General features: G+C 54.2%; 1 long non-coding RNA gene across 1 annotated transcript in view; it reads left to right on the top strand.

Moving 5' to 3' along the window:
- LOC113600359 (uncharacterized) overlaps positions 1–12,519 on the top strand; it is a 323,672-nt gene extending 311,153 nt beyond the window's left edge. The window contains exons 4-5 of the long non-coding RNA XR_008291962.1: positions 7,683–9,015; positions 10,816–12,519. This is a non-coding gene — a long non-coding RNA (uncharacterized LOC113600359). The remainder of the gene's footprint in view (positions 1–7,682; positions 9,016–10,815) is intronic.
- Positions 12,520–13,362: the final 843 nt, after the last annotated feature.

Consider the following 13,362-nt stretch of genomic DNA (forward strand, 5'->3'; position numbering starts at 1 on the left):
TTTTCTGTCCAGGGCTATTTTAAACAATTCCTTCTCCCAGGTGGGAAGGAGGACACGGCATGTACCTGTGCAGGTAGAGAAACGCAGGTGGAGAGAGCTGTAGCAAGAACCGGGTCATAGACCTGAGGACTCCATCTTGCCGGACACTTGGGTTGGAAGGGAACGGAGACTGCACGGTGCCTCTGTGCGTGCTGTTCTAAAGCAATTCCAAGGGCACCTGAGGGGTGCCTGCCATGCGAAGCACATACTGGTTTCACACGTGGGGCTAGAATGGTCTTTGCTTTTCATGCTCTTGTGTTAACTGATAATGACTCACATCCACTCTTCTCCAAACAAGGGTTGGGTTGAGTGACTGAGTCTAAAGTAAGACATTAACTACTGCCCATACCAGGATCTTCGAGAAATTCTACCTTTCATGCTGCAAGGAAGTGTTGATTAAAGGTATATTAAGGTCACATCGGAGGAAATGTGGAGGCCATTCTGGGGGCCTCACAATGCTCATGGATTAGTCCTTTCTTTATGCGACTTAATCCTGTCATTAATTTCATGGTAAAATATTCTTCCAGAACTACCACCAGTCTGTGTGAGGTTTCTCAGAAAAGAGAAGGGGTTAATGAGCCTCCACAGATATTTACATCTCCCCTGGGAGATGAAACATTTCAGGTCAATATGTTGAAAGTAATATTATGCTTTGTTGATGTCTCACTTCAGAGACAGATTTATTTTCCGGGAGCTATTCAAAAACAATGACTCCTAGGAAAGACTTCTTTTTGGCTTGTGAAACTTCTAAATATTTTCCTGGTATTATTAGGACTAGAAATAAAAATGCAGTCCAGTGAGGGATTCCACACAGCCATCTTGGCACAAAGAAGTTAAAGAGGTAAGGGGAGAAATTGACAGCCTCATCCATGGCATTAATACCCTACAAATATGCAAATATCTAAAATTCCAACAGTGGGAGCCAAAAGCAGGAAAAAAAAAAAATGCTTCTCGGATCAACCTGAAGGGAAACGTTTGAGATGAGGTGGGTTTAATGAGTCTGAAACCCCAGGCTTACTTCCCACAGTCCTGTGGATCAACAACAAAATGATCAATATGTTTTATTCAATCTCATGTGGTGTCTGGGCTGTGGGATGGGCTAATTGATGAGCTGATCGGCTGTCTAGCTGTTTCCCCTAATTGTTTTATCAAGAAACTAACATGCTTTCTGGCTGCCGCCGCCACGTTCCTGCTGGAGGCATGATGATCTTTGACAGTGGATTCCAGTCAAATGTTTCAGGCCAAAGTCCCTCGCCCTCGGTCGCTGCAAAGCACCAGCTCTGTGATTGGGGATGTCACCTGCTTGGGCATTTCCGCATCCGGACCTTGCCGGGAATGGTATGATGAATGATGTGACCTCCACACTTCTGGAGGGTCCGGCTGAGGGGTGGCCCTCATGGCAAAGCAAGCCTCCAGCTTCCCTTTGGTTTCGTAGGACGTGGACGTGCTCTATGAGCACTCACAGCAGAACGTGAGGCTTTGAGAGGTAGCCCGGCAGGCCCCCCGTGGCCACAGAACCGCTCAGCTGACCCAGACTTACCTGAGGCCTGCAGAATGTGCTGAGCTCCAAAAGGAGAGGGGACCTCGTGTGCCAGCTCCCGAGGTCCCGCTGGGCTTGTGGCACCGGGTCCTCCTGCGGACCCCAGCCTCACAGATAGCTGAGACAGCACAGGGATTCCATGAAGACTGGGTCTCCCGGGCACAAATGAGTCAAAATTGGAAGCTGGGGAAGAGAGTTTACACACGCATGTATATACTTCTGTTTAATAAACATTAAACAGTGCACGCTCTGCACTCAGCACGTCAGATAGTAACTCCTTTCGTGCCTCACGACAGAGCCACCCTATGACACAGGTTATCCTGCGACTGTGCTTTTTCCAGACGAGCAGAGTGGGAGTCCACGCGTGCGCTCCGCATCACCAGCCATGCCCTCCTCCGCGGGGTCCCTAGGCCACACGCGAGGGGCGGACTCCCCAGAGGAAGAGGGAATTTCCCGTTTGCACTCCTGGTCAGGGGTCCCCGTAACGAGGCTGTGGGATGAGGATCCAGGTGATACTGGGACACGTCCAGGCGAAGGGAGGTGGGCTGGGGCAGGAGGCGCACCAGGGTGCAGCCCATGAAGCCCCCAGCCCCGCGTGGGCCCTGGAGCGCACGTTCCCGCCCTTCCAGTTGGGTTGGGGGCTGCCCTGGCAGAGATCCCCCAGGGGCTCATCTGCAGGTGCAGCGGTGGAGGGCGGAGAGGCTCAGGTGCCTGGTGCTCAGGAGAGGTGGGGTCCGAGGACACACCGCGGTCACAGCGCTCCCCGCATTAGGGGCCTGACCACCGTCTTCGAGGGTCAGAGCCACATCCTCACCCCCAGCCCACACTGTGCCCGAGAGGTGGCGCAGAGGACTGAGAAGCTGGACAGGGGTTGTCGAGGGACCTGAGTTCTGCGAAGGAAAGATGGGCGAAGGGAGTAAACAAGATGGGGCTCTAGAAAGACCTCTGGGTCCAGGCGCCCCAGGCTCTGAGTGCCTCCCCCGCAGACGTGTGGGTTCTCTGCCTGGGGAAGACTGTCAAGAATACAGAATAAAGGGCAGAGGAAGGACAAGGAGGTGACTGTGTCCAGCAGCATGTATGGGCCACGGCCACCCTCCGGGAACTGTCCCTCATAGAGTCCTGTCTCTGGGGTTCTCTGCACGTTCTGTCTGGACTCTTTCACTCAGCTGGGGGTCCAGTGCTGGCAGGGGAGTCAGCAGCCCCTGGGCACGGTGACGATGTGAGAGCAGAGCTACAGAACGTGCCACAGGAGAAACCCTTCCCAAGAGCCCACCTGAAGGAGGGGAGCTGGTGGAAATGACCTGAGCAGTGGGCATCCACAGGGACGCCGGTCCCTACAGGGCACCGCTCACCATGTGCCAAAGCACCCCACCCACTCTGCCCCCACATTCTCTTCAAATGACCAGGAGTCATAGGAGGGGAGCCCGGGGTCTCCCGGGAGCCCACAGGTGCCCTCCTAGGACGACCTCCAATTTCTTCACCTTACTGTCCTCTTGTTTGGTTTCTCAAGGCAACAGGAATAGGGGAATGAGAAACCTTTTTAAAAAAAGAACAAGCAGAGGGCACTCATAAACAGGATGAAAGAGGCACAGAAAGGGGGGATGTTTCCTTTGAAAGCAGATATGCAAGTACCATCACAGAGGCGAGACTCTTAAAAATAGACCGGATCAAACATGCATTTGCTTTCTGAAGAATCAGGGAATTTGGGGGATAAAGGCTGCCGCCTCCTCTCCCAAGTACCTCCCACTGCTCTGTGCCTTTGCCTGCACACTAGGGGCTCAGTTTACCGGCAGAAACTGTAGCTTAAAATCTGCCAAACAAATCAAGTATCATTTTCCTATGTAAATAAAATGATGGTGATGAATTATTCAGGAGCTGGGCCCGGTCATTTGCATGCATTCATCATGTACACAGATGTATAATACAGTATGCCTCTCTCAAGATGTTTTCTAATATTTATGAAAACAATTCATAAAATTAAATCCCATTAGTTCTAGATTAGCACTTGACATTCGTCAGACTAATGACTTGTTGCTAGAGGGGATACCCTAAGTTTCAATAACACTTAATGGCTTCTTCTCCTGATGACTGCTCAGGAGAATTATCCCCACTTTTCTTTACAGAGATGACTATAAAAGGGTGTTTTTATCTAGCGTGGAACTCAAACTTTCCACTTCTGGTGGAAACGGATTCTTTGTTCAGTTTCATATTTAAAAACAATCACGTCAGATAAAGTTTCCTGGAAGACATCGATAGACGTAATCAGGGCCGTTTATCAACTATTGGATTTTTCTGCTTCCCCAGATCACCATCGGCTTTGAATGTACAATGTGATATTGTCGTCAGTGCTGATCTGATTACCTGGCTCAGTGGAGTAGAAGCCTATGCTCTGATGCGTACATCAGGGTGTCATCGTGAGTTCCACTCCACCGGTGTCACATCACCTACTTGAGATGATTTCTAAGGACCTTTTCCCCTGGCATCTTTTAATTCCTTATGCTCACCCTCGATCAGATAGATGGGCCCTATTGTTAAGAGGCTCAGATGTGTCTGATGTGATGCATCTTGAATACCGTAGGTGAAGCAGAACTCAAAGTACAGACTGCAAATTTTAGGATGCCTTCAGGGCTAAAAATAGGTGGCCTTAAGGTCACCATATCTGGGACTTTGTTTTAATGGCAAACAAATGTATCAGGGTCAGACCGTGTTCCTGCCAGACTAGGTGATGCCGAAGGGATGGTCCCCATCCAAGCGTCTCTTCGTCTCCAAAGTATCCTGGCGTCTAAAAATGTCATCAGCAGCGATCAATGTCTTAAAGTTAAAAGTTCTCTGGTTTCTGACATGTTTTTAAGCATAGACTTCAGAGATTTGTATGTTTCAGAATGGATACCCTTATATGTGTGCCATGCTTGGCCTGTGGCAGGTGCTAGGGTTAAGGGGACAAGCTCAGTCGTCACAGCATGTGATGAGTGAGGCCCTGGAGGACATCCTGCAGAGTAGGACTGAGTCAAAGGGCCCCTGCCCACCAAGGGGGTGAGAGAGGAAGCAGAGACTACCGGGGACACAGGGCAGCAGATCGGGAGGAACAAAGAGCCCCAGCGTGGGGGCCATGGCAAGGCTGGGGGCATTTTATGTCAACGAGGTGGTCACCAATGTCCAGAGAGAATGAGGAGGAGTAACACAGGGCCACAGGCGCCACAGCAGACAGGGCTTCGGGGGAACAATGTGGGGCCGGCAGGGGGACGAGGGCCTCCAGGGGACAGCTGAAGCGAAACCCCGTGCTTTATAGCAAGGCAGGGAAATAGGGGAGCTGAGCATGTGCGGAAAAACAGGAAGAGAGGGAGGGTGGGGCTGAGCAGGTGTCACTAGTTGGGCTTTCGGGGCAGATGACTCTGAGACGGTCACTGTGCAGGGCGCTTACTGGGAAGGCCCTCGGGAGACCCCATGGGCCCCAGCAGAGTTAACGTTCAGGCACGAATGGCTTGGTTTTTACACCCCATCCTCAGTTACTCATCGGTAATTACTCAGCGTGGCCACGGCTAAGGACATGACTGGGTCAAGGGGGCCGAGGCAGGCGTTGGGCATTTGGAGACCTGCTGGGCTGCCTACTGATCACACTGTCCCAGCCCCTGAGCAGCTCATCTCCAAGTCTGCCTCACTGAGAACCTTGCCTGTGGGCCCTCAGGGCTCTGTTGTTTGCAAGGGTCCTCTCCTGCCTTCCCGTGTGTCTTTATCCATTCTCAGGAAACCGTGAGGCCCCCCACGGCAGGCACAGCAGTCCATCTGCCTACAGAGCTGGCGTGTCGCAGGGTGTGTGATTCAGCACCCCTAGTGGCTGAGGGCGCCGTGGCAGCCAGGCTGGGGAAGCACCCGGGCCGCACACGGAGACACACGAGAAGCCTTCACGCGTGTGCGTTCCCAGGTCGCACACGCATGCATGTTGGGATCGATCGTGCTCCAAACTGAGCACGAACGCTGTTCCCACAGGGGCATCGTCCATTAACGGATTCTGGACAAGGCCACGAATGCAGGCCTCCCGGGATGTTGTTTTTACCCCAGAGGGAGAAGTCTTTGAAAGGTCAGAAACAGCACTGTGCACGGTCAGGGCCGGAAGGGGATGGAAGCTGGCCTGGCCACCTCTGAGTAAAATCGTCTTTCTCGGCAAAACTGTTTCAGGGCATCGGGCCCGCCTCTCTGGGGGCCCAGGGACTCATCAGTCCGCCCCAGGGGCCCCTCTTCCTGCTAATGAGATGCAGCAGGGTGCGTGGGCCGCAAGCTCTCCCTGCGCCACATGGCCCGTTCATCCTGTGTCCTTAGGATAAAGGCCCTGATGAAATATGTACTGAATTTTAAGTGCTGCATGTCTCTTATAAAGTAGTGCACTTTTCATTATGTTTTCCACTTGTGTTTTTGTGTTTCTAGAGACCGGCCATTTTTAACCATCATGGGAGGTTGTTGCTTGGAGAAACCCCCTCCCTCCAGACGTCTTTACAACCTTCTTGTCTTAATCAGGTTCTGAAGAAGTGTGAACGAAATCCACCTAGTGGGGGAAAAATGAACTTTTGAGACAAGGAGATACATTATCCTGGGTGGGGGGTGCGGTTAGAGGCCACGATCTCTGTGCTTCCCTGTCCCTTCCTGGGCAAGTTTAATTTGGTTCTGTCTCAGGTTCAAGCGTCACACGTGCTCAGGAACTACCACATGCTTCTCTGTCCACCGTCCCCGTGGCAGGGCCAGCCCTACTCCTTTCGGTGGCCCCCGAAGCTGCACTTCCTGGGACCCCCTTCCCCCAGTGGTCCTGGTGACAGCCTGCCAGGGAGGGCCGTTCCCGCAGGGCCGGGAGGAGCTGCCCGTGTTTCCTCACCGTGGCAGCAGGTGCGCGCACAGCTGGTGGAGGGCAGCGGCAGACGAGGTCCCGAGAGGTTCCTGGGGGTGCTCTGCGAGGCGCCAGCTGGATCTGGCGACGGCTGGGCCTGGGGACTTGGGGACAACGGTTCTCAGGTGAGCTCTGGTGGGTGCTTCCCCGACATATACTCCTCTGCCCTGACCCCCCCCCCCCCCCCCCGGCCATGTGAGCCTGTCTGCACCTGGAGAACATCACATGATGTGACTCGACTTTCCTGATCAGACCTCGGCTGTGAGCGCTCATACAGGCCGCGAGAAGCATGGTTTACACGAGCCAGGACACTTCCCTGGTGGCCCAGTGACCGGAGGGAGAGGCAGAGGGCCCGGGGTCAGCCTGGACGGGGAGGCCAGGCAGTCTCCCTGAGGAGCATCTTCTGGCCCCCATGGCCTTCTGACTTGAGGCAGAATCAGGGTCACGGGTCGGCCCACCCTCCTCCCCCCCTCCGACAGCCCAGGTGTCCCCTGAGTTTTGCAGGGGAACGAGGCACAGCCGATCAGTAGTGGACACAGCCAGGGCTCATTTGGGTGGCCGGGAGTCACTTTTCCCTCAAGTCTGATCCAGGGAAGCATTAGTAATCTGCTACAGAGGTTTAAAACAGCAGGCGGTTTTGTTTTCTTATGTTTATAGCAGTGTTAAAAAAAAAAAAATCACACTTTTCCCCAAGATAGAGAAAATACAAACGGGCTCCGCCCTCCATGGGCACCCCAGCTGCCGTCTGCCCACCCCGTGCCCCTCGCCCGCCTGCAGGGACGGCCTTATTACCGTGACACTTGCACAACTTTGTTATCCGCCTGGGCTGCTTGCCGTGTAGGTCATGGTTGGTTGTGGCTTTCTTTTTGGTAACTATGAACACTTGAAAATGATGTCAAAACAAAAGGCTGTTTCTTGTTTCCTCTTCAGGATTGAAGCTAGTGCTGTGGGATGGTTTAATTGCTGCACAGAGACACCGGGGCGTTCGGCGTGGTCTGGGTGTCCTGTGACTTTTCCTAAACTGAGGCACGGAGAAGTTGTGAGTTGCTGGCTGTTGGTCCCGAGTTCAGCGGAGCTGAGGCAGAGGGTGATGCTCCGCCTCTGAGCCCTGAGTGGGAGCCATTGCTGCTATATCGGCCAATCCGCACGGCCATTCCCACCTGTGTCCCCTCTCTCCCTCTGTCTCTCCTTCTCTACCTCTCCCTCTCTCCCCTCTTTCCTCCTCAGGTCTCCTGGATGGCAGGGGCGCCCCGGAGGCAGACGGCAGGGGTGCCTATGGCACCACACTCTCACCTGTGCATGTAAGGTGCACCTGACTTCCAGGTCAGGACATCGCTTTGAGCTCCTGGTTCTGCCTGACCGATGGGTGGGTTAGTCATATGGAGAAGGCGTCTTCGTTTTTTGAAGAGCGTGCTGTTTCCCACGAGTCTTGGGCAACCCAGAGCATTGTGCAAACCGTCCCCTCCCGAATCACATCCCCACACATCGCCGGTGTAGTCCTGGCCGTGGCCGGCAGGACCCCGCAGTGCTTTTGCTTTGGGACCGGGCTTGGGCAGGGCCATGGGCATCTGTCCCCGGTGGCCCTTTTCCAGGGCCTCCACGGACCCAGTTCTCCTTTGAGTCCTGCCCCTCCCCCACCTGACACGTGAGTATCCTCAAGTCAGAAGCCTCTCAGCCCCCTCCTCTCATCCCTAGAAAGCAATGCATGTACTTCCTTCAGGGAGACTTTGATCTCTCTTGCTCCAAGCCCTCCCATGCATTGATCTTGGCCCAGCAGCATCCGTCATTGTCCCCAGGGAACCCAAGCTTAGATACAGCCATGAACAGGGCAGCAGGGAGAGCAGGAGCCGGTGGTGGGTGTGGGAGGGAGGGAAGGACAGCTGTGTCGCAGGCTCTGTTCTGCCCCCTTGGCTTGAATTCATGCCTGTTTCCAGAAACACGGTGGAGCACTATGTACCATGGAGGTCGGCAAGCCCCAGAGCCAAGAGTCTCCAAAGTATGAGATGGCTCGGGCTCCTGAGAAGCTGGCTTCTGACTCACCCAGGGGCAGTGGGCAGACGGGCTGGCTGGGCGGCGCTGGGCCATGCTTCGCTCAGGGACCGGGCTGTCGTGGCCCTGCCTCCTGCAACACACACCGGTTCCAAGGTTGCCATGGTAATCTTCTTTCCGGCCAGCCAGGAGTGGGAAAGGAGTGTGGTGGAGAGTCACCGAGGGGTTTGGGACCAGAGACCTTCCACTCAGGGTGCCATGCCCAGAGCACTGAGCCGCACAGGGATAGTGAGGAGTATTCTGTCATCGCAGGGGGCCTCGGGGCCATCAGGGGCCCTTCAGGGCACGTGGACAGGACAGAGCCCCCAGCGCTGGGGAGACTTTCCTGAGGGCAGACGGTGACTGAAGTGTTAACACCCTCGATCAGCAAGAAGTAGAAGTGAGATCTGAACGTGACTCTACTCTTCCGGCAACTTGGAAGACCAGTGCCCCGGGGGACACTCAGCTGCTCTCTGTGGCTTGGCCTGGCCCTTGTGTCACAGGCGGAGCAGAGGAAGCAGCATCGGCACAGGTGCGGTTGGGGCTGGGGGACGGTCAGGGCAACCTGCCAAGCCCTTTCATTTATTTTCCTCTGGAGCCCCCAGGTCAAGGAGAGACAGGCAGGGTCATGCCCTGCAGCCCCCTTTCTTGGGTAAGTGAACGTGGTGGGACCGCACAGCACCCAGGGCGTCCTGTGACGATGCAGGCAGAGGGCCTGGCAGCGAGGGATCCAGGGATGCAGGAAGGAGGGAGGAGGGTCAGCTTTGAGCCAGACTGGGTGAGCCCGGGCCCATCTTGCCTCCTCCTCTCTGAAGCCTTGGGCAGGTGATTTTCCAAGCCACGTTTCCTTATCAGTCTTATGGAGATAATGACGGGAGCCGTCCCTGAGATATTTGAGGAGCAAGCCAGATTACGCGCAGAAGGGAGCTGGAAATGGTGGCATTCCTCATGCAATTATTCTCCACTGCAGCATCAGGAGCGTGTAAGGAGGCCCTAAGGATGAGCATAGGATGGGAGGGGGATGGGAAGGGGTGGGGAGCGGGTGGGATGGGAGAGGGATGGGGATGGGCAGAGAGCGGATGGGATGGGAGAGGATGGGGTGGAAAAGGGTGGGGAGGGGGCTAGGAGGGGGAGGGGCTGGGGGTGGAGAGGATGGGATGGATGGGGATGGGAGGAGGGTGGGAAGGGGTGGGGAGCGGGTGGGGAGCAGGTGGCAAGAGATGGCAGCTGTGCCTCCCCCCACCCAAAGCACACATACAACTGGGCGTGAGGCTCTGCCCCTCAACTGCAGTGTCAGTATCTTCTGTTGTGTTTACTCTGGCTAATCACCGGCTCTGTCCGCAAGGTAACGGCGATCGGATCGGCGGGAATGCCCTCTAATGGTATAACAGACCCTATTTGTGGCCAGCATGGTAATGCTGAAAAGCACCAGGAGTTTGTGCCTTAGTCTTCCGGAAAAGACATTAGGGGTGCCCTAAGACACAGTTTCTTCTCAGGTAGCACTTGACTTGCCGTCAGGGTCAGACCAATTAGAAGATGTACCACCTGCACTTGGGTTTGTTCAGAAACAGCGGCTTGTCTACCCCGGAGCGGTTATAATTTGAACCCTGCGTGGGTGTTTCTGTTTTACTCTCTAAGTAACCCATCCACCCGTGGCCACAAGGAAGCAGAAAGCGACAATAATTTCAAAGTGCCTGCACATCGAGAAGGGGCTCTGGGAAAATGTCGGAAACTCCCTACACCTGCTCCTTCTCTCTGGACCCCGGAATCCAGGCTGGAAGGAGATCTCCCTCCAGCAGGCAATGGAAGAGGCATTTTAAAAATACTAATCTTTTTATAAGTGAGTCTTAATTATTTTGGTATGGTTTTAGATTTACAGAGTAATTGAGCAGATAGGACACAGAGTTCCATGGACCCACCCCACTCCCGCGCAGTTTCCCCTGTTGTTAATATCGTGCACATTTGTTACGATTGATAACCATACCAACACCCTATTATTCACCGGAGTCTGTAGTTTATATTAAGATTCACTCTACCGGCTGCGCAGGCTCTGTGTTCGACGAATGTACAAAGTCGTGTATCCACCACAGAACAGCTTTATCCCCCAAATTCCCCTGTGTCAACGAGTCCTGTCTGAGAGCTGCGCACACGGCGAGGGGCCAGCCGTGTGACTCATGCTGACCAAGCAGGGACGGGCTCCCAGAGAGAGCCAGTCACCTGCCTCCAGGGAAAGGAAGGGGCCGGCATTCCTGCGTCTCAGTGACCTGGACTGGATGCTTCCTCTCCAGAGTTAATTCTGACGTGTGTCCCTTCTTCCCCCACCTCTGTACAGCGTTCTCCGTGAAGCGTCCCTGTGGGCAGCCTGGGCTGTGTGTATGGCAGGAATGAACCTACCCCACCATCAGGTCTTCTGAACTGGCTCCTGACCGCTTCCGGTCATCCCTCCGTGGGCAGGATTCTGGGATGCCACCCACACTTTGTGCCCTGGACCCTCAGAATCTCCTCATTCTGTCCTCTGCCTTCCCTCCAAGTCCTCAGGCTCAGGGGCTGCTTTTCCTCCAAAACCACCCGTTGCTGAAGCAGACCTAATGTCCACAGAGCTTCCACAGGTGCAGAAAAGTGCACTGGGGGAAGCAGAGCATGCTGGGAGAATGCCCCAAGGGTCCAGCAGCCAGCGTGTGCTCTCCCCTGCCCCACAGTCTCCGCAGCCCAGGCATGCTGTTCCAGAAACTTCCTAACCTCCTGGGCAGCGGGGACAAGTGGAACCAAGCGCTAATGGGTGACCAGAAGCGCACAAGACCTGTCAGCCTCCCTGTTTGAATGTCCTCCTGCCCCGTGGGTGTCATGTGGGCTCTTGTGAGCCCATGGCTGTGCCTTGCCCTCTTTGCCCTTGAGGACACGGGCTTGTGGTCATTGTGACCATCGTCTTTCTAGAAACAGGCTGAGGCTGGTGAGCTAACTCTGGAGCAGCCAACACTGTGAATCGATCCCTGGGCTGCCCGCCTACCTCAGAACTTTCTATTCCTTTCCATGTGGGTGCAGCAGTTTCCAAGGGACCATTGTTGCAGTGGACTGAGATTTATTTCTAATAATTGTCCTCATTTTATTCAACACGGACTCCTGGCTCCCTTCTCATCAGACACATGTGTCTGTGCATGGTACCCCACAGGTACCCCATGCAAATACAGATACGCTATCTTTGGACTTGCCTTCCCTCTTCCCTCACTCTGCTTGAGGTGGTGGTGTTTGACATCGCCGGGCCAAGGGCCACCCCCGTGCCCCCCGCCACCGCATGTGGTTGGCTCTCCAGAGAGCAGTGGAGGCAGGAAACCATTGAGTGCTGGGTTCTTAGTGGGAAGCATCGCCATTACCATCAACTTGGAACAGCTTGAGGAGCGATCTGATGTCCGTTCACAATCCATGTTTGTGTGTGCAGAGGGGCTGAACTAGCTGGAGAAGGGAGCGCGTCATACTGAAGATGGCAGAGATGTAAGAATAAGGCTTTAAGGCAATAACCCTGTAAGCCACGGTTTACCAGATGGCAAGGACTGATATTCAATTCACTACCCTTGAGGTATGGATTCATATCTGATGTCTACTGGACAGATGGCCCCAACCAGCAGGGAACCAGATGAGAAGTCAGAGTGTGCATACAGAGGAGAATGCTCTCTCTCTCTCTCTCTCTCTCTCTCTCCCTCACACACATACACACGCTATAACATGGGTGAATCTTGTTAATATTACACCCAGTGAAAGACGACATACTATATGATCTCCTTGATGTGAGACGTCCAGTAAAAGCATATCTGTAGAGCCACAAGTAGGTCACTGGTTGCCTGGGGCTGGGGGCCGGAACGGGGATTAGCTATAAATGTGCATGAGGGCTCTTGCTGGGGTGATGGAGACGTTCTAAAACTGGATCGTGATGATGTTTGCACAACGTGGCAAAATTTGCTAAAAATTATTGAAGTGTATGCTTAAAATGCTTGAATTTTATGGTGTGTTGTTTATGCCTCAATAAAGTTGTTTTTTAAAAAAGTCAGCGCATGCGTCAAATTCCACAGTCTGAACAGGGTGAGACTGCCCGCCTCTAACACATGGGAGAAAATACTCTGGGATTTAGGCGACGTGTGGACAAAGCTGTCTGTTGCCTGGTAGGCAGTCTGCATCAGATATGTCTGCTTGCATCACACCTGCCTGGCCTCCTAAAGGAGGCACTTTCTAGGAAAAGGGAGCCAGAGAAAAGTGGATCTACAGGAAATCCACCCGAGCGGTTACTGGGACAGAGCCATGCTGAGAGGGCAAGGGGGGTGAAGGGAGGGGAGGAAAGAGGAGGAGAAGAGAAGGAGGGGAGGGGAAGAGAGGGCAGGAAGAGGAGAGCAGGGAGGGGAAGGGAGGGAAGGAGTGCTTCCTAAGGGAGTCGGGCGAAGAGTTTTTGCCTTTTTTGGGGGGAATCACATACATCATCCCAGCAACAAAGAAGTTCTGATTAAAGATCGAGCAAAGCAGACGAAATGTAAGGACGCCTTAAAAAGGCGTTTCCTTTGGGATGTGTTGGCAGAGCTGACTGTCAGGGCTGCTGATGCGCAGGGAGCCGGACGCAGCCAGGATGCTGTGAAGGAAATGGGCAGGTGGGAAGAGCCAGCCGGGAGTGAGCTTCTGAGGGCAGGGCTAGCGGTGGACCAGTGGCCGTGTCACTGCTTGGATTTAAGGCCAGGGAGTGTGTTCAAGCTACGCCCCTCCCTTGGAAACGCCGCTGTAGCTCTGACCACACACACACGTGTTTTAGCCACTCGCCAGCAGGAATTTCCAACTGAATCCGGATAGCCCTATAGCGGCTAGCGGCTTTCTCCCATCCTGCACTGGGACAAAGGGGTGG

This window comes from Acinonyx jubatus, chromosome D2, assembly GCF_027475565.1.
Source record: "Acinonyx jubatus isolate Ajub_Pintada_27869175 chromosome D2, VMU_Ajub_asm_v1.0, whole genome shotgun sequence".
In the NCBI taxonomy this organism is placed as follows: domain Eukaryota; kingdom Metazoa; phylum Chordata; class Mammalia; order Carnivora; family Felidae; genus Acinonyx; species Acinonyx jubatus.